Source organism: Passer domesticus, chromosome 8 (genome assembly GCF_036417665.1).
Source record: "Passer domesticus isolate bPasDom1 chromosome 8, bPasDom1.hap1, whole genome shotgun sequence".
In the NCBI taxonomy this organism is placed as follows: domain Eukaryota; kingdom Metazoa; phylum Chordata; class Aves; order Passeriformes; family Passeridae; genus Passer; species Passer domesticus.
The window spans coordinates 27,774,408-27,797,836 of record NC_087481.1 but is presented as its reverse complement, the minus strand read 5'-3'; the positions used below and the strand labels follow the sequence as shown (position 1 = coordinate 27,797,836).

The 23,429-nt window shown below is 43.1% G+C and overlaps 1 protein-coding gene across 1 annotated transcript in view; it reads left to right on the top strand.

Moving 5' to 3' along the window:
* The window catches only part of PCDH15 (protocadherin related 15), a 651,760-nt gene that overhangs the window by 196,429 nt on the left and 431,902 nt on the right, over positions 1 to 23,429 (top strand). The window lies entirely within an intron of this gene.

The following is a 23,429-nucleotide window of genomic DNA, read 5'->3' as shown; positions in this document are numbered from 1 at the left end:
TAGCAAGGAAAAAAAAATAAAGTTTTCCATTGCTATTGCTAGAGAAGCTGTGGCTGTCCCTTAATCTCTGGAAGTGTCCAAGGTCAGGCTGGATGGGGCTTGGATCACCCTGGAATAGTGGAAGGAGTCGCTGCCTATGGCAGGGAGTGGCATTTGATGAGCTTTAAGGTCCTTTCCAACCCAAACCAGTCTGTCATTCTATGACAATACTCCTGCTGATATATTTAATAGCTGTTTCATCATAATGCTTTCTCACTCTGATGTGGAACTGGATTTCCTCTGTGCATTTTGTGGTCATAATCTGCAGTCATTCAAATGCTGTTGCCTTATTCCACATGCAGGCGACTTCTGTGGGTATTTGGGAATAGAACACTGTTCTGGTACAAAGTGTAGTTGACTCCCTTTTTTCCTTGGGGATAATGGATAAACACATCAATACACAACAAGAAATAGGTTGAAGCTGGTGGATTTTGGTGCCCTTTGTCTTGCTGGTTCAGCTTTTCCCGAGGTCTGGGGCCAGGCAAAGTGGTTCCTGTGGATTCCCACAGATCCTGGCCATGGTGTCCCAGCGATTGTCTCACCTCAGACCAAAGCCAAGCCAAGCAGTTCAAGAAAAAAAAAAGGCTGCTGAAGGATTGCTGCTGCATCTCTCCAAGCCTGGAAAAGGGGAAAAAAGAAACTTCTTCCTTAAAGCTAACAAAAAAAACAAGCTGGCCAAGCGAGAAAGTACCCGCTGATCTGCACGGCACTGAACAAAACCCGCGCAGGAGCCCCAAGGCTCCCGCCCCTACTCCAGACCCACCTCAAAACTCCAACAGCCACTTCTGGGCATAAAGCAGATGACTGGGGTAATAGAGTATCATCATAAAATCGCCTCAACACAACAGGGGAGTTTTGAAGCACATGATTCTCTTGGAATCACACAAGGAGAAATCAGGGAAAGGAATTCTCTACCTCAGGACAAAAAGCACAAAAAAAATAAGAACCCAGCACTCCTTTTGTGCAAATCAACAGCCTTCAAACTCCAAGAAATGCTTTCCCAGCATTGTTGCCTACCCACTGCCCCCTTGGCAGCATTTTTTCTGAATGCACTTCCAACACAACAGAAAGTAACCTGATACAATTTTTTCCCCACTACAGTCCTTCAAACTCCTCTTCGTGTGCCCATCGTCAAAGGCAGCAGGAGTTTCACAGTAAGGAAGCTCTCCAAGCTACAAATTCAGTCCCCTGGGAGGAAGTTCAGCACTTATCAGCATCTTCTTCTTTTTCTTAGAAATGAAGGCACGATCCTGAAGTAAAAGCAAACATATTGGCAACTGTCAGCTCTTGGGAAGACATCACCAATAATTTTGTAATGAAAATGAGTGTAGAGCCCATTGCAGTGGTGTTATTTAAGTCTGTTAACACCCTGGGTGTGATATCTCACAATTATTAAACCCCAGCCCCCAGGAACTGCTGCTTTCAGGTAATTCAGAATATAAAGAGGAATCAAAATGTTCATGTAGTTGATGTTTTCTTCTTTAGAGAAGAAAATAAATTGGATTTTAGTTGTTTTCTCATACTATGCCAATCTCTGGCCTGAAAGTGAGTAGTTCATTTTACAGACTTCAGTAATTTTCTTTATTAAGAATAACTGGAATACAAAAACAAACACCTGCAGCCACATAAGATCTGTGATATTTTAATAACATTTGCTAATCATTTTTGTGTCCTTTGTAACTCCTTTGAAGCTCAGTTTCTTACAACAGCATCCTAATACATATCTTCCTTTAATATCACTGTTTTCAAAATGTCAAATTAATTCTTTAACGATCTTGTTGACACCCAAAATCTTTTGAGCTTCCATCAGATAAAACAAAGCTTTCTTAGCCCAGCATCAATCTCCAAATGTTATTAACTTTTCTTTTTCTGTTTTGTGCAGACACCTGAAATATTACATGCAATTAAGAGCCTTTTGATCTTCAAAGGCTGACGTGCAGGGGCTGAAACCATCCCTGGGTGACAGAGTCACAGGGACATCTGTTCTTGGATTAATTTTCCAAGCCCCAGACAATTTCCACTGATTTCACAATATATCCTGCATTAAATATATCTGGACTTTTTACCAAATAGATGAAAGAAGACAGTAAATCTACTTTGTATCTCCTGACTGGTTTAAAAATCTTCTGTAGAGTATTTTTAGACTAATGTTCAACCTAATGTTTTAAATAATCAGAACTATTTAGCAATCCAAAATCATGCCAATTAATACAAGGTCCAACAGCCAATAAATACTGAATTTTCCAAACAAAAGCCCCCTTTTGTAGGTGCTTTTGTTGATCCTTTAGACGAGGCTTGTTGAGGGCTGAGTGGCCACATGTTTCAGGGTGGCAAAATTGGGGCTTTTTTCGCTCCAAAAATTGAGCCAATCATTTGAACAGATGAATCAGAGTTGTGATGTACTGAGACCATCCCAAGTTAATCAGAGATGGGATGGTGGAAAATCCAGACTCTTCTGTATGGGATTGAAAACCGAGTGATCCTAAGTGCTGGGGCCCCAAATCCGTGGGGTTTGGCAGGACTGGGACGATATTCCTTTGTCATTCACAGCTTACCCAATTGCTTTGCTGCCAACTGAAGATGTGGTTTAAATCCCATACCCAACAGTCAAAGAGCCCCAGGCACAAAACTCTTCCTAAATTAAAGTGTTCAATATCTGAAGATTTTTTTATAGCTGTGAGTTCTTCATTGAGTGTGGACAATACAAATGAGAACAGAGCAACAACAGTTATAATGATCAAAAAACTCTAATTTATCATTTCACCATCTGCTTATCATGGGAAACACATGGAAAATTATTTCCCTGAATGAATCTAGAGTGAAATTCAAAATTAGATCTTCACTCATCAGAGGAACATGCTTCAGGAAAAAATCTCTAAAAAGCAATAACTTGCTAAAACTACAACCCACCACTCAGCTGGAGCTTGATTTCTTGCAAGCAAGTGCATGGTAGAATTGCTTGGAGTGAAGGCAGGGGGAAATTCCTGGTCCCCACAGTCTTTTTGAAGGGAAAAACCCCCAAATGGGTAAGAAATATTCAAATACTTCTGAAAACCTCAAGTATTTCTAGAGCCCTGCCAAGGGAGTGGAGATCTCCATCACAAAATGAAGATTTCATTTCAGTGGGAGAAAAAGATATTCATTGGAAGATAAATCCTGGGAAGATAAATCCTGTGACATATGAAGAACAGTGCAGTAGTTGAAAGAGAAGGAAAAGGAATATAAAGCCATCCTAATTCCATTTAAAAGCACAATATAGAATTTTGTATAGCCTGAAAAAACTCCTGATAATTCACAAACAGCCAAAGAAGAAACACACTTGATATGTCAGCTATAGATAACTCCTATATTGAACTGCTTCCCTGCTGCTTCCCTGGTTATTGTATTGCTCTTCCAAGCCTCCCAAAGTCCTTGCCTCATAAACCAGGGAGATAATTCCAGTATATTATTCCCATCATCAGCTTTTTACAGACCTTTATGATCCATGTTCATTCCAAACCAGTTTTCCCACTTGCCTGTATTAACATGAATTTTGCCCCAGGGCCACAGCCTTGGTCTCAGTGGGGATCTTTTGGTACAACCTGAATTGATAAAAATGAACACAGGGCCCTGAGGAGCTTCCAAACCACAGGAATCAAAAAAATCCTCTGTATTCATTCCTGTGGATGTGGTACTAAACCCGCAGAAGTTGGTAGATAAAGCAGATCTTAGAAATTCTCCAAATATCTTCATTTTTCTCTTATTTCAGAAAAAAACCCCAAATTAGCATCTTCAGTTTCTATATTGTAAGTCACATTATAGAGGGCTCTGTCCTCTTACTTCTCCTTCCATGTATAACCACCTACTTCCATACCCATGGAAGCATTCCAGCTGCAAAGAAACATCTCCTGACATAATTGTGAAAAATTACACCAAGAGATTTTTTTCCTCCTGTTCCTCTTCTGCTTCTATTTTAAAAAAATAAAATTATATTTGATCCAATTTCTTGAATTCCAGATGAATAAGCTGGTCTTCGTTCACAGAGCTGGGAACTGCTATTAACTGATAAAAGAAATGAATAGACCAAAAGTATTTTTAAAAATATCATGCCAAATCTTGGTTTTAGTTTTAAAAGCTAGATTTGATTAAGTAATCAAATACTTTTTAATCTTCGTATTAACCAAAGGAAATTTAAGAACGTTTAGTATTAGCATCTATTAAATGAAAATTACAGATATGAAAAGTCCCAGTTTTCATTTCAGGACTGCCCTGCATGTTTAAAATAGATTGAATGATGCTCCAAAGATGTGAAACATTGGATCTGGGAGTAAACTATAGCTTGTGAGTTGAAGCAAAAACTTTTCAAGACCATTTTGGGGAAATATCTTCTGCATTTAACTGAGATGGGAAGATTTCAGCAGAGTTTTTCCTACTGTTTGTAAAGAAACACTTTGATCCTGTGTCCTTTAGCCAGCCTTAGGAAAATTTTAAAAAAATAACCAAACCACCAAATTTTCCTTTGAAATATCTCTTCCTTTTTGCTGTGCATGGGATCTTGCTGAGTCATCACTCAGGCACAGAGATCCCCTGGAGGCACAAACCCAGCAGGGGCTGGGTCTCCTCTTGGATCTACTCCCAGAGGAGGTGAAAGGACATCCTGGCTGGGAGCTTCATCCAGCCCCGCTTCCCTTTGGAAAAGCCCTTTGTAGGCACCCCACAGGTTTGGAACTCTGTGCTGAGAAAGTGAACTTGCTCAGGACTGCAGAGCAGATCTCAGACACCATTTTCAGCAATTTACAAAATCCCAGGCTGGTTGGGGTTGGAAGGGATCTTAAATCCCATCCAGTGCCACCCCTGCCATGATAGGGACACCTTCCACTGTTCCAGGCTGCTCCAAGCCCTGTCCAGCCTGGCCTTGGGCACTGCCAGGGATGCAGGGGCAGCCACAGCTGCTCTGGGCACCCTGTGCCAGGGCCTGCCCACCCTGCCAGGGAACAATCCCTAATTCCCAATATCCCATCCATCCCTGCCCTCTAGCAGTGGGAAGACATTCTGCTTTTCCAGTCACTCTCACCCTTGTCCAAAGTCCATTTCCACCCATCCTGCTTTTCTTCCTCCTGTCATTTTCCTGTTTATGAGAAGCTCCACTTCTTTGCCTGCTCTCCACTGTTAATTTCTCCTGCCTGTAGCAGAAAATGTTCACTCTTGGTTTTCATGAACAGCTGGTGCATAGCCAGGACTTCTTGCCAGGCTTAAAAAAAGAGGAAATTTTATCTCAGTGATATTTGTTTTCTTGCTGGTGACTCAGAGGAACAGACCCTGCTTAGACCTTTTTCTCTCACACATTTGATGATTCCTCTAAATCAGCGTAAGAGGAAATAAAGAGATTCCCTCCCCCAACTTGCTGCACCTTGAGCTACAATCTTAAGCATCCATATAAACAGTGTGAACCTAAATGTTATGAAACACTGACACTAGCTGAAATATTTGTATTTCTGAAAGTAAAAATCTGGTTTTGCACCATAGAAGTCCTCAGTCTCTTCAGCATCAGCTGTTTAAAGAGGAGCTGAAGCTATCCAGCCAATAATTCCTAAGGATTGGAAGTAATTTCTATTGAAACTGTATATTGTTTTAATCTGGCAGAGTTCTTAGAAATTATTAATGTTCCTCACTCTTTTCTAAGCTTACAGTAGGAGCAGTCCAGGATATTGCAGGAGGATGTGCCTCAACTGAAAATATAGATTTCTTCTTTCATTATTTTAACAGGCATTTATTTTTCTGGTGCTATAACTAAGTGGAGGGAGCAGGGTTTGAGGGGTAAGTTTTTTTGGCTTTCTGCATTACCTAATGTTTCCAGGTATTCCAAAAGCATGGAAGCAGATTTTCCCTCCACTGACAGGGCAGTGGCTCAGTGACTGCCTCAGTTATCATGGCAGCTAAAGCTGATTTAATCAATGCACCCTTATTCCTTCCTGAGCTCTGGGCCTGCATGATTTCACTTGACAAGTTCTTCATCATTTTTTTTTGTGATTTTACATCCCCTTCAGGATGCACTTCCCCAGTTCCATGTGGGAATTGTCAGGTAGCATCTGGTGAAACGAAGCTGACAAGTGTATTCTGTCAGGTTTCGTAAATTAACATGTGAAGAAATCAGGCTTTGGGATGGGTGATAGCATCTACAGGAGGTTTTTCTGCCTTAGAGAGTCAGAAAAGAAGCCCAGCCTGTCTTGGCACAGCAGCTGGTTTGAGGTGACAGTTTTTACATTTTCTATAGTTTGGTTTTTTTAATTTTTTTGTGCTCAAAAATTGATGAAATCAAAGGAAATGTCTCGGCCATCCCAGTTATTACAGAAAAAGAGTGAATTTTATTACTGTGCTAGAAAAATGCAAATTGTTCTGTGAAAAATTCCTGGTTTGGTGCTGATTTATTGGGTATCACATATTAAATCCTCACATCCTGGGTATTCTGAGGAAGACTTTCAATAGAGTGTATTTTTACAACAAAAAGCCTGCCTGTGTTTACATTTTAAGGATTTTTGTGGCCCTCTCAGGACTATCTGTGCACTGAAACCAATAAAAATCATGTTGCTGCTGGAGCTTGACCTCCTTTTACAGCAGAGTACCTTGTGCAGATCAACTTTATGTCCTTCCCTCATAGAGATTTTAAAAACATGCATAAAAACACCCCTAAAGCTCTCTTTGGAGGTCCAGAAGTTGGAAATGCTTTCAATCTGTAGTCATGAGACTGAAAAAAAAAATATTCACTGAGATTGATTTGGGGTTGGCGTTTCTGGCTGGTTGCTTTTTTTGCTGCAAAACACTTTAAATCCAAACTGTTCCATGTTGTGGGGGGAGCAGCCTGGATGTAACATCATGCTGCTCATAACCAGGGCACTTTTAGCCTGTTTAATGCATTAAGTCCATTAAAGGCAAGTCCTGTGAGGGCAGTGTTTGATCTCTCCGTGGGATCCTGTACCCCAGCCTGCTTTTAAATGTGTTCAGTGCAGTACAAGGTGTTTTAAGAATATGAAAAAAGGCATTAACATCTGAAATCACCAGGGAAATGGACAGCACAAGGGTGAAATTCTGGTTTTTAGCCTTTGCATGTGTGCTTGAGGTGAGTCCTGTCACCTCTTGGTGCTGTGGGGAGCCAGGAGTGAACATTCTCCTCTCTGAATGCACTTTGCAGGCACCTGGAGGGATCAGAGATTGTTTTTCCCTTCTGGAAGGATCAGAATTTCTTTTTCCCGGGCATTAGGCATGCTCAGTTGGCACTGATGCAGTTTGCCTGTTCCACAGTATTCTTTGTAGCCCTGTCCATGTCACAGGTCTGAGCAATGGCACCGCAACTGAACCTACCCTTGGTACACACATTTAAGGACTTTGAGTGTCAGCCCACCCAGGTGAGATGAGTTCACTCATTAAGCAGAGAATTGTTGATGTCAGTCTGAATCTGAGCTTCTGTTGCTCACATTTTATCAAAACTATTGATTTCAATGATTTTCAAATAATTTCTTTGTGGAGTCTTTTCAGGTTTACAAACATTGCATGGCTCTTGAGACTAGCCTGAGATGCTGACATATCTGGTCAAGTGCAGCCCTGAATAATTGCAAACCAGGGTGATCAGTCTTTACATCAACCCCTCTGAGTGCAATGCACAGGAAAATGGTGCTGGAAAAAGGCACTTTTGGTGGTATTTGACAGAGGTTTGGGGTGGTTCAGCGTGCTCTCAGAGACAAGCTTGCTTGGATGTGTGATGTGTCAGAGGGCTGTCAGAAGTGAAAATGTTTGTTACCACCAGGGCAGCACAGCAGGAGATCCAGTTTTTGTATTTACTGCCTGAACAATGAATGGGCACAGGGCAGAAATCCATCAAAGGTTTTTCCTTGCTGGTCTTAAGAATTTAAAAATATTTAAGAGCCAGGGCCTGTGTGATCTCTGCTTGCTCTTCTAGAGCAGTCAATGACCTCCTAATGCCATAAAGCCAGGAAAGTTCCTTGCACATCTTATGAGGAATGATTTTCCTGTTTGTTTTGTTTCCTGTTATAGCTAAGAACATATTCTTACCTTTGCTTTCCAGTCTTTTCAAACCTTCCCTTTTAGTCCAGATTTTGGAATGAAGATACATAATTTTGCTTTCAGCAGGGAAGGGAAGGTGACTGATCACTTCTTGGGATGACAGTCACAAGTGAAATGGGCACAGCGCACTGACAGCTGCGAGTTTAGCCAGGGAGAGTGGTTTTAGCTTAGGAAAGATGATTTGGTCTTTATTTCAAGCTCAGATGTTCACATTGTACAGAACACACAGAACTGATGCTTATTTTTTGTTAAATTTCTCTAATTCAGAATGCTCAGCCATAGCCCAGGTTTGTAGCTGACCCAAGAACAATTTCCTGTGAACTCAACAATTCAAGAGCTCTCTTAAGCTTAACAAGGGAAATTGGGAATCTTGAGCCACCCAAGATGATGTGTAAAATAGTGCTTGGAATTGATGAGTAAACTAGTGCTTGGGATTGATGAGTAAACTAGTGCTTGGAATATTCCTTTGATGAGTTCATATAACCTGGATCACTTATGGTGTGCACTCCACTTACCGAGAAAAGTGCTGCGCACCAGTGCTGCAGAGCAAGAGCAAAACCTACACCTTCAAAAAGTGGTGGTATTAAATCAAGTTACTGCTTTAGAGAGCATGCCTGTATCTGTCAGACTGGTTTAACACCTCACTGTTACCATGGGTGCTGACCTGTTCCAGCACAGTGCACTGCAAGCCCTCGAGGCACTGCTGAAATGTTTAGGGACATCTGTTTGTGTATTTTAGCACAATCTGAAAGAGCAGAAAGTGTTAATTTGTGAAGCAAACGATTTGGTTGGAGCAGAAAAACTCATAATTCGATGTCTTGTTCCTCCACGTTTATATCCTTTTATCTCATGTTGGTTTGGATGCATGTTGTTAATGTGGAACCAAACATAGAATCCTGGAATTATTGAGGCTGGAAAATCCCTGCCAGCCCATGGAGTCCCAGCTGTGCCCAATGCCCACCTTGTCCCCAGCCCAGAGCACTGAGTGCACCTCCAGCCCTTCCTGGCACACCTCCAGGGATGGGCACTGCAAAGCTCCCTGGGCAGCCCCTGCCAAGGCCTGAGCACCCTTTCCATGCAGAAATTCCTGCTGCTGTCCAAGCTGAGCCTCCCCTGGCCCAGCCTGAGGCCCTTTCCCCTTCTCCTGTCCCTGTTCCCTGGCAGCACAGCCCGACCCCCCCTGGCTGTCCCCTCCTGGCAGGGAGTTGTGCAGAGCCACAAGGTCCCCCCTGAGCCCCCTTTGCTCCAGGATGAGCCCCTTCCCAGCTCCCTCAGCTGATTCTCTTGGGACTGTCTCTCTAGAACATATCCTATATTCCATAATGTGGAACTCCCTTCCTGCTTTAGACAAGGTGCTTTCACATTAGAGCACTTGTGCTTGTGCAGGTCTCATTTTTGTTATGTAGGCCAGGTATAAATTGATGTAAATGTATAGAAAATAAGAGCTAGTAAGTCTGCATATTTTGTGGACCTGCCAGCATCAACAGATCAAACCAGTGTAAGCAGATTTCTTACTTTGGTTTTTGTGACTGTAAAAGGTTTAAGTACATCTTCATCTTCCAGCATCTGACAGCAACACTCCCTGATCATGTGATAAGTACTCTGCATTTGTTTTCTGTGGCCTGTTTAAGGTCAGTAATGGATCAGGTGTGGGCAGGGCTTTGTGGGCACTCAGTGCCCAGGATCAGTCAGATGTTGCTCTCTGGGATTGAGCTGTCATTCTCCAGGAGCTCCACTGGATTCAGGGAGATGGCTCGAGGCAGGAAGTGCTGCTTGGTTTGGGAAGAGTCTGGGCAGTGCTGATTCTTTTGTAACTGCTGTGGGTGAGGCTTTGGACAGGGCAGTGCCTGCTGAGCAGCACTGGCTTTGTAGGCAGGGTGGGGTTTGTCGTTGTTAACCCTAGGATGCTCATCTGATGTTCTTTGGGGTTATTTTGGGGAGTGTGATGTAGAGCCTCAGACAATTCTCAGATGTTCTTTAAATATAGGCACAGGTTTTTCACTTTTAATGGCTGTGCATGGAACTCAGACATGAACGAGTGATCAGAGGGATGGTGCAGTTCTGCTGGGAGGAAAGGCTGGGACAGCTGGGATTGTTCACCTGGAGAGGAGAAACCTTAGGGTGACCAAATTGTGAACTTCCAGTGCCTGAAGGGGCTACAGGAAACATGGAGACAGGCTGTATCCAAGGGGTTGGAGGGACAGGACACAGAGAATGGCTTCCCACTGCCAGAGGGCAGGGATGGATGGGATATTGGGAATTAGGAATTGTTCCCTGTCAGGGTGGGCAGGCCCTGGCACAGGGTGCCCAGAGCAGCTGGGGCTGCCCCTGGATCCCTGGCAGTGCCCAAGGCCAGGCTGGACAGGTCTTGGAGCCACCTGGACTAGTGGAAAGGTGAACTTTAAAGATGTTCCCTTCCAGCCAAAACCACTCTGTGATTCTGTAAAGAGTTGCTCTGTCCATCTAAATTTGAATTTCTGGCATTAAAGCAAAAATTGTTTTCCTCCTATTTGGAAGTGACGTGACAGTGTCCTCTGGTGGTCTGACAGCTGGAGTTCTGCAGCATCTGCTGCTTGCTCGCCTTTTATTTATTTATTTATTTTACTTTTCCATTTTAATTAGAAGGAATTGTGGCATAATTGCAGACAGAAGGACTAGACTTTAATCACTAGCAGGAATTTATAGAATAATGTTATTGTGTGTGTGTGTATATCTTCTGCAGTAGCTTAATGATTGATATGAGAGGCAGGGATAAGTTTCTTTAGAACATTTCATACATATATATATATTTAATGTACACCTGTGGTACACCTGCACAGATGAAGCTTCAAGGAAATCCCTGAGATTGAAGCCAGGAATTATTGACAAACTTATTGCATAATAAAGCATTAAAGGATCAAGGTAAAACCTTCTGGCATTATTAATCTATTAGGTGGAGTGGAAATTTATCATTTTTTCCCAATATTTGTCTGTGTAGACTGAACTTCAAGCCAGAGTCTGCTCTCCAAGAGCCCTTGACCTGTAGTGCTCAGCATTAGGTCCCAAAATTTAATGCATTTTAACCCAAGCATGGCTTCATCTCTCAGGATCAAGGACTGTGAACTGATTCCGTGCATCAGGGTATAAATGTCTGCTTCCTGAAAGGAGTTCTAGTTGGAATATTAATAGCAGAATTCAGTTAATCCAGAAACTAAGGGAGACAGAAAGTCAGCTTTAAAGCTCCTCACCATGCAACTTTTGAGCCTCTCACTGTGGCAAGTGCTTTTCATACAAACTCTGAGGGAAAAGGTTTGTGGGGTTTTTATTTGCCTTGGGACTGCAGTTGTGGAAGCTAAAACACTGAAGAGAAAGTTCAGCAGGTGTTCCAGATGTTTGAGGTTCCTGCAAATCAGAACAGGCCATGAATAAACATGCAACCAAAAAAAAAATAATCCCAGAATGGTTTGGGTTGGAAAGGACCTTAAAAATCATCCAGTGCCATCCCCCTGCCATGGGCAGGGACACATCCCGCTGTCCCAGGGTGCTCCAAGCCCCAAAGTCCAACCTGGCCTTAGACACTTCACTTTAACCCCCTTTTTTTTTTCAACTTTTAGGGAAAACCTCCAAGTTGAAGTGTTGGAATTGAGGAAACTCTCAAAATTCTGGTCTGGGATATTTTCTGGCCCTGACAGTTGTCAGTGACTGCCTAAATCCTGTAAGGGAATTTTCAGAAATGGACAGTGAAATGGATTTCTGAAAGAGAAATTATTTGAGGGCCTGACTCCCATTTCTACCTTAGAAAATGTTGCCTTGAATTTTTGGTCCCAAAGTGAAATTGTTGAGGAATATCGTGTTAGTGATGGCATTTTTGATCTGAGCACAGTCTGACCCAGACTTGGGTGAGTGCATTTGTAGTTTGGGTATTTCAACAGCTTGATTTTTCTGTGTAAAAGTAGAAAATATCTGCTATGAAAACATTGCTTGCAAACACAGTCTGATTTATGAGCCTTCTGAAGATCTATTTAATTGGCTAAGGAAACGTGCCAATTAGCTGGGGTGGCACAAAGTAGTTCAAAGCCATAATTAACAAAACAAATCAGACACTCTGGTGGTTCTTATCTTTCTTCTGAATAGTTAACACACTTTTCCTGTGGTTAGAAAGGTCAGCTCTGGATCCACATTCCCTATTTGGCCACTTAAAATATAGTGAAAATGCTGGAAGGTGATGCCAAGTGTCAGGAAACTGAGAATCTTCATGGAATTTTGTTTGCTTCTCAGTCTTCAAAAGTCATGTTCAGGTAGTGATTCTGCCACCATTTCCTCCTTGATTTTTGTTGTTAGCTCAACCTTTCACTTTGGCGGGGACAGGGAGTGAAACTTTTGCAGGAGCACTGGTTTCTCCACACTAATTCACCCCTTTCTCTTCTTGCATCACATCACTTTGTTCTCACCAGTCCCACATTCCTATTCAACATCTTGGTTGTGAGTATCCAAATATGGAGGAAAGACCTGTGAGGTTTTGCCCAGGTGTGGTCCCACCTCCCAGCTCTGGGATATGGGGCAGGTGACAGAGGACAGGATCCCTGTGCCTTGCGTGCCATCTGCTCCTTCCTTTGCCAGCTGGATAAAGAGCTTCCCACCTGCTCCGTGCCACCAAATTTCACTTTGGAACCAAACAATAAAGGCAATGTTTTCTGTGGTAATAATGGGAGTCAGGCCCTCTGAATGAAAATAATTTCTCTGTGAGAAAATAATTTCTCTGTCCATTTTTGAAAGTATCATGCAAAGCAAGGGGGTGGGAGACAGAGCCTTGATCTGTCTGGAGGAGTAATTAGGATTTGTTTCAAGAGAAGACATCCTGATATCAGAATTACAGGGAAAACACAGCAGCATGGATGGATTGGAATCAGAGGAAGGGTTAATCCAAGTAACAAACTTCCAGAATTCCAGGATGAAGGCAACATAGTTCAGATAGCAGCTTATGGATAGGTAATGATCAGGGAATAATCAGAATCCCAGAAGGGTTTGGGTTGCAAGGGACCTTAAAGCCCATCCAGAGACACCTTCCACTGTCCCAGGCTGCTCCAAGTCCCAAAGTCCAGCCTGGCCTTGGGCACTGCCAGGGATCCAGGGGCAGCCACAGCTGCTCTGGGCACCCTGTGCCAGGGCCTGCCCACCCTGCCAGGGAACAATTCCTAATTCCCAATATCCCATCCATCCCTGCCCTCTGGCAGTGGGAAGCCATTCCCTGTGTCCTGTCCCTCCATCCCTTGGAAACAACCTGTCTCCATCCTGTATTGCTTGATTTACTGGAAATACATCTGGGGAAGTTTTCTGGGTCTCAGCACTAATAATAGGAGAAATTTTGCATTTCTTGTATACAACCTCCTAAACAGAACTGTAATATTTGCTTATTACTGTGAAGTGGTTCAAAACACAGCCTGCAGGTACCAAGGTGAAAATTAATTTGGTGAGTAGCACTACATTACTGCAGACCCTCCAAAGTTAATCATGGTTAGCAAAGAACCTAAACATTCATGTTGTCACCTGACTAATTGGCTTTTGACATTGAGATATTTTAGAAGATGAATTGTTCTGTCCAGCCAGCATAAAGATTCTGTGCCAAAAATAGCCTGCACTTCAAATGGAAAATAATTAAACAATCTGTGTGTGGTCCAGAAATTTCTCATGTTTTATTTTTAGTCTTGCAAATGATTCATAGGAAGAGCAGAAATGCTTCAAGAGACATTCTGTGGTGTGAACTCCACAATTCAAGGCAGTGACTGCAAAAGTGGGGGGAGAAATCCGCTGCACTTGTTCAGGGGTGTAAAAAGATAAACTCGTAAGATAAATTAATGTACAAAATAAAATAAATCATCAAAGGTTTTGAGGTTGCAGCTACGTCAAACTAATTTAAATTCTTTCCTGATTGTTAAAACTTGGATTGAACACATCTGCACAGGCCATTCAAAGGTTTGATTTTTATTAATGAAAGTTTTGGTATTTAATTAATTAGCGCTGTTTTTCAATTATTTTTTTTTAGGGTGGTAATAGTAAAGCAAAACACATTTTTGGAGGCTTTTATTTATTGGAAATTTGTCAGGGAGACCCCTGAGTGGACAATTTTCTCCCTATTAGGGAAAACCTTGTAAGGTTTGAGTCCTGCAAGTGTCAGTTTGGGGTTTTTTTGGTATTTATCTCCCCCGTTTTGACCATATTATTCATTGCTGCTGCTTTTCAAAGAAATGTAGCATTGCTTTCTTTATGGAAAATGTACCATTAAATTGCAGATGTCATGGATGAGAGCACTGTAACGGCAAGAAAAGAGATTTGACATGCAAATATGTCAGGATCTAATTCCATTCTTGCTGAAGTCAATGGGAATTGTAAAATTGACTTGAAATGGGGACTGGAGCAAACACAAGATGCCAAGGTTAAAAATGAAAAGGCTTTGCTGTTTAATCCTTATTGTCCTGGACCCACTCGGATCTGCAAAGCAGCAGTGCCTAAGAGTGCCTGGCTTTAGTTAATTGTTTAATGATGTTAATGCAGCCTTGCAGGGGAGTCTGTTCCAAGGCACAGAGGTCTGGTCCTGACAAGCTCTGAGTGCTCTCCAGAAACTACATGGACAACATCAGGCTGGGAACGGCGCTCCCAGTCCTTTGTTTGGCCCCTTGGGAGCTTTGATCAGCTCTTAGAGGAGCAGAACGCAGGGATGGATCAGTGGATTCCTTGGGAATCCCCAGGTGGTTCCTGGCAGCCCTTATGGCTCATGGCTCCATCATGTGGTGTTTGTGAGGGTCTCAAGATGAGGGAAGAGATTAATCTGACTCCATGTTTTCACAAGGTTGATTTATTATAATATGATATCATATTATATTAAAGAATGCTATACTAAACTATAGAGAAAGGGATACATCAGAAGGCTTAACAAGACTCAGAGCCTCGACACCACTGGACCGTGATTGGTCATTAAATTAAAACAATTCACATGTTGGATAAACATTTTCCAGACCATATTCCAAAGCAGCAAAAGCAGGAGAAGCTGAGGCTTCTCAGCTTCCCAGGAGAAAAAGTCCCGACAAAGAAATTTTTCAGAAAATATCATAGTAACATCATCAAGCAAAATGGTGGCATCTTTTTTAATGGTTGATTTTTTTTTTTCCTTGATGCCTTGTTTTCCAAAAAGTTCAGTACACACAGTGTGAAGACAGAGGCGCTTCTCTCCTGTGTTGTAGCTTGGTTGGTTGATTTTAAAATGTGTTGGTTTCACCTAAGCATGTACAAGTTGGAAGCTGGAACATTCTGGGCGCAGAATGCCCTGGTTGGGAAAAGGGTGTTTTAAAAGCTTAAGGAGCGCTAACAATTAAAAAAAAAAAAAAGAGTTTTTCATTAGAAAGTGGAGGGGTTTAGGGAAGCTCTGTGCAAGTTTAGCACCGTGTTGGGATCGTAGATCTCGGTGATGGTGCAGAACCCCTTCTCTCATGGAGTGCCCTGGGCTGGAGTGAGTGGGGCAGGATTTGGGGCAAATCCTCCTGTACCATGCAAGGCCCTGCAGGTGCACAGCAATGCCATTGCTCCTTTACAGCTGCTCAGGGGTTAGTGAAGCTTTTTACTGCTGAAACCCTCACTTGGGCACACCCCCAGTAACAGCCCTAAGCCTGCCCTGTATTTACAGCCAGGAACTGCCCCTAAAGCACCGAGAGAAGGTGCAGCTTTCTTTTGGAAGAGCTGAGATTCACGCTCTGAGACCCGAGATTTACACTCTGCTTTCAACCTCCTTTGCTCCTTAACAGTCTTTTCATTAAACTCTCAACAGCCCCATATATCCTCTGCTTTTCTGGGAAGACACAGAGTCTCCTGAAAGCCTCTGCTCTTAAGGATGTGTGCACTGTCAGGAACTGCAGTTCCCTTGGAACTATATTTGTAAGACACGTGGTGTGGTTAAGTTTCTCTAACTTTTGTCTGTTATTCCATTAAGAAAGAAGCATATTTTAATTTGCTTTCAGAAATTATTTCTCTAAGTGTAGGATTTTTTTACTTCCTTGGAAAATGACTGAGGAGGAGGGAGGAATATTAATATGGGGTTAGTTACAAGCTGAAAAAGAAGGATTTGTTGAGATATACCTTTACCAGACCTTGTTTCAAATGGTTTGATAAATTACAGTTGCCTGAGGGGGGAAATAAATAAGACTGCCTTCATAAAATCTTTATGGACACTTGAAATTATCCCCAAAGTGTGTCTGGACTTCCTATTTCACAATATTTACTAAAACAGATACAATTTTTAGATTGAGATTGTTGCCATAAAATGTTAAACACACTTTTGAAAGAATAGAGGAGAAAGAAACTTTTGATGGGATCTCAAACAGCATTTTTTGAATGTCACTGATGATCAAGAACATGATAACACTGAGTTTTTCATTTTGACATTATGAGAATTTCTCTGGGTTTTTTTTATACCTAAGTGAAAAGAGATTTGACTGAGCCTTGAAAAGTGTCACATGCAATTCAGTGATATTTTTGTACTTGTCCCTTCAAATTGCTTCCCTCCTTTGTTCTTGTCAAAAGGAGGGAGGCACATCTGCAACAGGTTCCCTGTGTGAGGGAGCAGCCTCTGTTTGCTCTCCCCAGCCCCATGAATTGTCTCTGGGTTCAGGGTTAGCTCTGTAGCTGCTCAAAACTGAGTTTTTACAACACAAATCATTCCATTCTTCCGTCAAGAAGTCACTCACAAAAGCTCATTCTTGTATAATTTTTGGCTGTTACTGTCAATAATAAATGCTTTGGAGGAGAGTGAAGGAAAAAAAAATTATAGGGAAGGAAAAAATTATAGCAAACCAACAGGAATGATCTTTTTTAACCCTCCACAGCACTTGATTTCCTATCAGAATTCCTCTGTGACACAAGAAAGGAGCTCTGGCTCCTCTATTCCCTGGGGATATCCCCTCAGGACATCCTCTCTTCCTGTTCCTAGGAACATCTGGGCTCCAAGAGCTGTGCCAGACCCCTGGCTGAGCTGGTCTTTTCCTCACTGGATTCTCAGATCATTTTCTGCAGCTTCAACATTTCTAGAGATCCCTTCCCTCTCCTGTATTTGAAGCCAATATGTAGAAATAATTTGTGGTGATTTTTTTTTTTTTTTTTTTTCTTCTTTTGCTATGATAACAACCTGGTACTCCCAGCTGTTTAGGGTCTTCTTTTTTAACTTGTTTGTTTGTTTGTTGGGATTTTTTTTGTTTTGTTTTAGCTTGAATATTTGTGAGATTTGGTTTATATTTTTCTCCTCCCCATAAGTGCCTATGCACAGAAAAATGGGAATTGTGAGGGGATACCTAAATACAAAGGGACTCCCAGAATCCCAGACTGGTGTGGGTTGGAAGGACCTCAAAACCCATGCAGTGCCATGGGCAGGAACACCTTCCCCTGTCCCAGGCTGCTCCAAGCCCCAAAGTCCAACCTGGCCTTGGGCACTGCCAGGGATCCAGGGGCAGCCACAGCTGCTCTGGGCACCCTGTGCCAGGGCCTGCCCACCCTGCCAGGGAACAATTTTTTCCATACATTTCACCCAAATTTCCCCTCTGGCTGTGGGAAGCTGTTCCCTTTTTCCTGTCCCTCTATTCTTTGTAAATTGTCCTCTCCATCAGCCAGCCCCTTCAGACACTGCAAGGCCACAGGCTGGTCACTCCAAAGCTTCTCCTCTGCAGGCTGCACAAACAGGAATGTTTTACAATTCAGGCTGTTTGCTGAGGAGCTGGGGAGCCCACACCAGACTTTATTTAAAGCCCAAGAAATCATTCCCACCAAGTGGGGAGTGTCCATGTGTTCATGGGTCTCAGGACAAGGGAAGAGATGAATCTGATTCCATATTTCTTAGAAGGCTGGTTTATTATATTGTGATATTATATTATATTTAAAATGCTATACTAAAGCTATACTAAAGAAAAAGAAAGGAGGCATCAGAAGACTAGAAAGGAATAGAATGAATAATAAAACCTCATGACAGATAGCCCGACACAGCTGGCTGTGATTGGTCATCAAGTAAAAACAATCCCTGGACCAATCAAAGATTCACCTGTTGCATTCACAGCAGCAGATAATTATTTTTCTTCTTTTCCTCTGAGGCTTCTCAGGAGAAAAAAATCCTGGTGAAAGGATTTTCATAAAAATATCATGGTGACGGGAGGATCTGGAGGATGTTGTGGGCTGCTGGCCATGCTGGAGCTGCACATGCAGGGATGTCTCCCAATATGCTGCTCACAGAAGAAATCAGCCTAATTACTTTCCAAAATGCAGTCAAGGATGTTTGAAACCTCTCCTGGTTTGACATCCATGACAAATTTTGAAAGACAGGATTGCAGATAATGTCAAGGAAAAAAACAAAAACCCATGTATTAATTTCTCTCTGCACATTTCTCCATGTGGGGTGCATCCTTCCCCAGAGTCCTGTCACTGATATTTAATTAATGTGCAGAGTCTGATGACTCCCTTGGTGTTGTATCCATGGCTGTGGACGGCTCCAGGGAGGAGCTCACCTGGGAGAGGTTGTGCTCCCTCAGTTATCACTGACAACACGACACCTCTGGTGTTGTTTTACCTTTTCTCACCTTGCTGGCCACACAAATCTTTAATGTCCATGAGGATTTGGGGGTTTTTTGGTGTCCTGCTGTGGTTTTTAGGCACTGTTATCATAAAAGAAAAAAAATATGATATTAAAATATCCTTTTTAATACAAAAGCCACAGGTCCAGCCAAAAGATCCTCCTGGGGCTGGAGCACAGTTCTACAGTGCTGGGGGTATTCATATGGAGAGGAGAAAGCCTGGAGACACCACAGGTTCCCTTCCAGTGCCTGAAGGGGGCCTGGAGGGACAGGGACTGTTTTTATGGGCACACAGTGACAGGTCAAGGGACAATGGTTTTAAATTGGCAGAGGGCAGGGATGGATGGGATATTAGGAATTGTTCCCTGGCAGGGTGGACAGGCCCTGGCACAGGGTGCCCAGAGCAGCTGTGGCTGCCCCTGGATCCCTGGCAGTGCCCAAAGCCAAGTTGGACTTTGGGGCTTGGAGCAGCCTGGGAATGGTGGGAGGTGTCCCTGCCCCTGGCAGGGGTGGCACTGGATGGGCTTTAAGGTCCCTTCCAACCCACACTAGTCTGGGATTCTATATTTTGAATAAAAGTTATGTTTCCATTGATCAAGAGGTTGCTGCTGGACTGGCAGAGTAAAGTACTCTGAAGAAAATACAGGTAGGAGTTTTCACAAAAATGTCACTTGTAAGTGAATTATTGGCGGCACACCAAGACACTGTGACAATAAAATTGAATTTAGGTGCCCTTAATAATTCTTGAGTAAAATTAACTTGATTTTATACTTTTTGCATGTATCTAACAGTTCCTTCAGACATGTTAGAGGTGGCTCTTGTGATTTGAGTGTTGCACTTGATAGTCTTAGAGAACTTTTCCAACCTTAAGTTTTCTATTCTGTGATTTGGAGGTGCTCTGCTTTGGTTTTAGTGGGGTCTGTGGGTTGTTTGTTTTTGTGTTTGGTTTGACACAGTGGGGCAGCCACACCTCTTCTGGGCAAGGCCCTCACCACCGTCACAGGGAACAGTTTCATCTTAAAACCCAATAGAGAGAGTAACCCCTCTCCCTATCAATTTGAGACCATCCTCCCCTGTCCTGTCACTCCACCCTTGTAAATAAGCTCTCTTCATCCTTGTAGGGCCCCATCCCTCCTCCTGGCCCCACACTGCTGCCTTTGCAGCTGCTTAAAGCTCCAAAATTCCCATTTTTTACACACATTTGGCTGATGGACACAGGTGGACAGGGAGAGAGGTCTGGAGGGGCTGGTGGTGGCCTGGCCTGGTGGCAGCAGGAGCCTGTTCCTTCTGTCCCTGGGGCTGAGAGTGCTCTTGTTTGGCCCCAGGGTGACCCAGAGACATCAAACTGAGCTGGTTTCAGCTTTCACCCTTTCCTGTGGGTCTGTTTCCTCAGAGAAAGGGTGGTCAGGCATTGGAAGGGCTGCCCAGGGAGGTGGTGGAGTCACCATCTGCATGTGGCACCTCATGCCATGGTCTGTGTGACAGGGTGGTGCTGGCTGTCAGGTTGGACTTGATGGTCTCCAAGTTGACTCTGTGGTTCTGGAGCAGCAGCTGTGCATGGCCACTCCTGATGGATCTCAGGACAGCCTCAGTGCCACTTTCAGGGGGGGTGTCAAAAGCACAAGTCACACAGGGAGAGAAAACATCATCATTTCTACCGACCTCTTCCCAAATTCCTGGGGTTGCAGGAAGGGCAGCACTCCTTTAGGCAGTGATATTGATGTTCAGGGAGCTGTGCTCCCTCCAAAAGCTCCCTGTGTGTGTGTTTTGTGTGCCAGACCTTTCAGCAATGGCAAATAGAGCAAGGCTTTTTTTTATAAAGCACATTTGTCTTCCAGTCCTTGACCTGGGCTCAGTAAATGAAAACGTAGCAGAAGTGAATCCCCACAGGATCAGGAGAGGGGCAGTGCAAGCAAAAGGGAAAATAAAGAAAAATGTACTGGCACTTGTGCTGAAGGACAGCAGAGCAGAAGCCACTTTGTGGCTGTAAAAGTCACACTTCTTATCAATAATTCCTTATCTCTGGTGGACAGAGGGTGCTGCCCATCCCACTGTGCCTGTGTGAGACACCACACTTCCCTGAGTGTTGGATATTCATGTTCCCTAGGAAAAATTTCTGCATCATTTCCTTTGCTATGAACCCTCCTAAGGTTAGGTTTTGCCTCTGCAGAGAGGGAGCAATAATCCTGCTTTCCCTTTCCTTCATGAGAAACCTCCTGTGGTAGCAGCTTTAACGAGAGCTCATAAAACCCCCCTTTCCTTCAGTGGTTCCCTCCAGGAATCTCCTATTGATTATTCTGTAGACAAAAGATGGAACTAAATAGTTGCCATAAGAATATTGTACAGCATGAGGCAACTAAAGGAGATCCTGACTGCAGTTTTGTTGGGGTGGGAGTGGGGCTTGGCTCCTCAGATACTTCAAATCAGGAAGTACAGTTGATAAATTCAGGGCTACCCATGCAAAAATAGAAAATCAGCTGCCAATCTGAGACCCAGCGATTATTTCATTGCTGACATTGATGTTGCTTCAAATTTTTTGAACAGTTTAATAGCAAAAGGTTTTTTCTCGAGTATAATTCATTAAACACTGTCAGTTTGATAAAATCATGTTGGTTTTGCTGGAAAGAGCAGTCCGGTGTTTCTGATGGAGAGGAATCTTTTCTGTGCAGGACACCATGTTCAGGTCAGGAATATTGGAAAGAATGGGAATATTTGAGATCCTTGGATGAACTGGTTTGCTTTCCTGCTTCAAAACAGGCATTGGCTGGTTAAAATGCAGTGATAGCAGGAAGGTTATTGAAAACTTTGGGGTCCTTGTCAGGTGTTGACCATTTGCCACCCTTTTTGCTTGGTTCTCTGTGAAATTCATGCATTTATTAGCACCTTTGCTTTTGGAAAGCTTCAATCTCTGAAACACGAACAGTTTGTACCTTGGAGGTTGTCACACCCACTTTAGGACTGAGGGAGTAGTTCAGGATGTATCCAGCCTCTTTCCCTGCCAGGATAAGAAAAATCAGTCTCATTTCCTTCACCATAAGTCTTGTGAAGAAATGAAAACTCTTGGCTGTTGGGGAATTTGGAGTCTCCATAGGAGGAGCATCTTAACTTTGACTGTTACCCTTTGAGTAACTAATTCTTAAAGGTCCTGATTTTTCTTTTTAGCAGAACATTTTGGTATTTTCCAAAGTTTTTAATGCACAGCAAAACAGAACAGATGACCTGGCCCCATGAAACCCACCCATGACCAAACTGAAGGAGGCGGTTTCCTGTATTTCCTTTAAATCCCCTTCCGTTCCCTTTTGCTTTCCTGAGCAGATTTTGCTTTGTAGTCATCATCGCATTGGAGGTGGCTTCCCTGACAAAGGACTGGGAATGCCTTTGAGCCCCTTCAATGAAAACAGGGAATTGAGCCCTTCTTACACTTTGTGGCTGGGAGCTCTGATACTGACTCTGAGCTCTGATATTCTGATATCTCAGGAGCAGCTCTGGTTAGGAGAAAATATCAAACTCTTGTGTTCTTCCTGGAAAGCCTGACTTGTGCTCCATAAAAAACCTTCTAAAGGAGCACTGATCATCTCAAGGACACACAAGGGTCTAAATTTTTGCTTTTCTAGAGCCTGTGTGTGAGTGCTGGGGTGTTTGTGTGCCCAGGCAGGGGAAGGAGTCAGGAATCAAATAATGCCCTTATGAAACACAGGTGTGAGCTCTGCCTGGCTCTGAAGGGGAATTCAGGTTTTCCTCCCTCCTCCTGCTGCTGCTGTGGGCATCTGAGCCTTAATAGGGTGGTTTACAAGTGTTCTACAAACAGCAGCATTTTCATTCTTTGCTCCTGGCAAGCTGCAGTGTTTTTCAATTGGGGACATCTCTGGACAAGGCCTTCAGGTGACTTTAAATGTCCCTGGCTGGGGAGAATGAGCACTTTATCAGGTATAACTAAGGCTGGCTCATTTTTACAGTGGGCAGGCAGGGGGGAAATCAGGGCTGCCTGAAGCCTCCCTGTCAGGGTTAAGTACAGAATGCACATATCTTGTTTTTGTCATTTAGCTCAGCTTTGACTCTTGCAGCCTTCGAGTGTACCTGAATTGAATATACCTCAATGAACTCATATTTGCTCTTTTTGTTATAGAAAAAAAGCATTTGTAAGCTCAAACACTTAAGATATTTTATGCTATTCTTAAATTTAATCACAGGTGTCCTGAGAGTATTTAGTGATCTCCTTGAAAACAGGAATGGTGCAATTTAGGGACCCTCTGTTGAGAATGAAACGAACCATGGAGCACAGACTCTGAAGAAACAGCAATTCCTCCTGTTTTCAGGGTGTGGAGGTGCTGTATTAGGTCCCTTCAGTGCAGCAGTGACTGCAGGAGAGTGCTGGCACTTCATTCCCTGGAAAACTAATGGAGGAGGAGAAGGGCTGCTTGCACCATTTGTTCCTTTCCAGGCAATTTTTCTTTGGCTTGGTTTAGTGTCAGGTTTTAGCAGCTTTGGTAAAGGCTGTGTTTAGTTGTATATTGATAATCTGCTCTAGGAAAACACCTTTCTTGGCTTTAATCTTTCTCATGGCATCAGGACCCTGCATTCCAGCAGTATTTCCCCAGGGTGAGCCTTATTCCAACTTATTCCAGTTATTCAAACTTATTCCAGTTATTCCAAGTTCTGATTTGCTTGGCTTCAAAATGGAGAGAGGCTTTTAAGAGAGTCCTGAGGACTGATTTGTGCCTGGTGCTCCTGCAGCTGGGTGCATCCATTTGA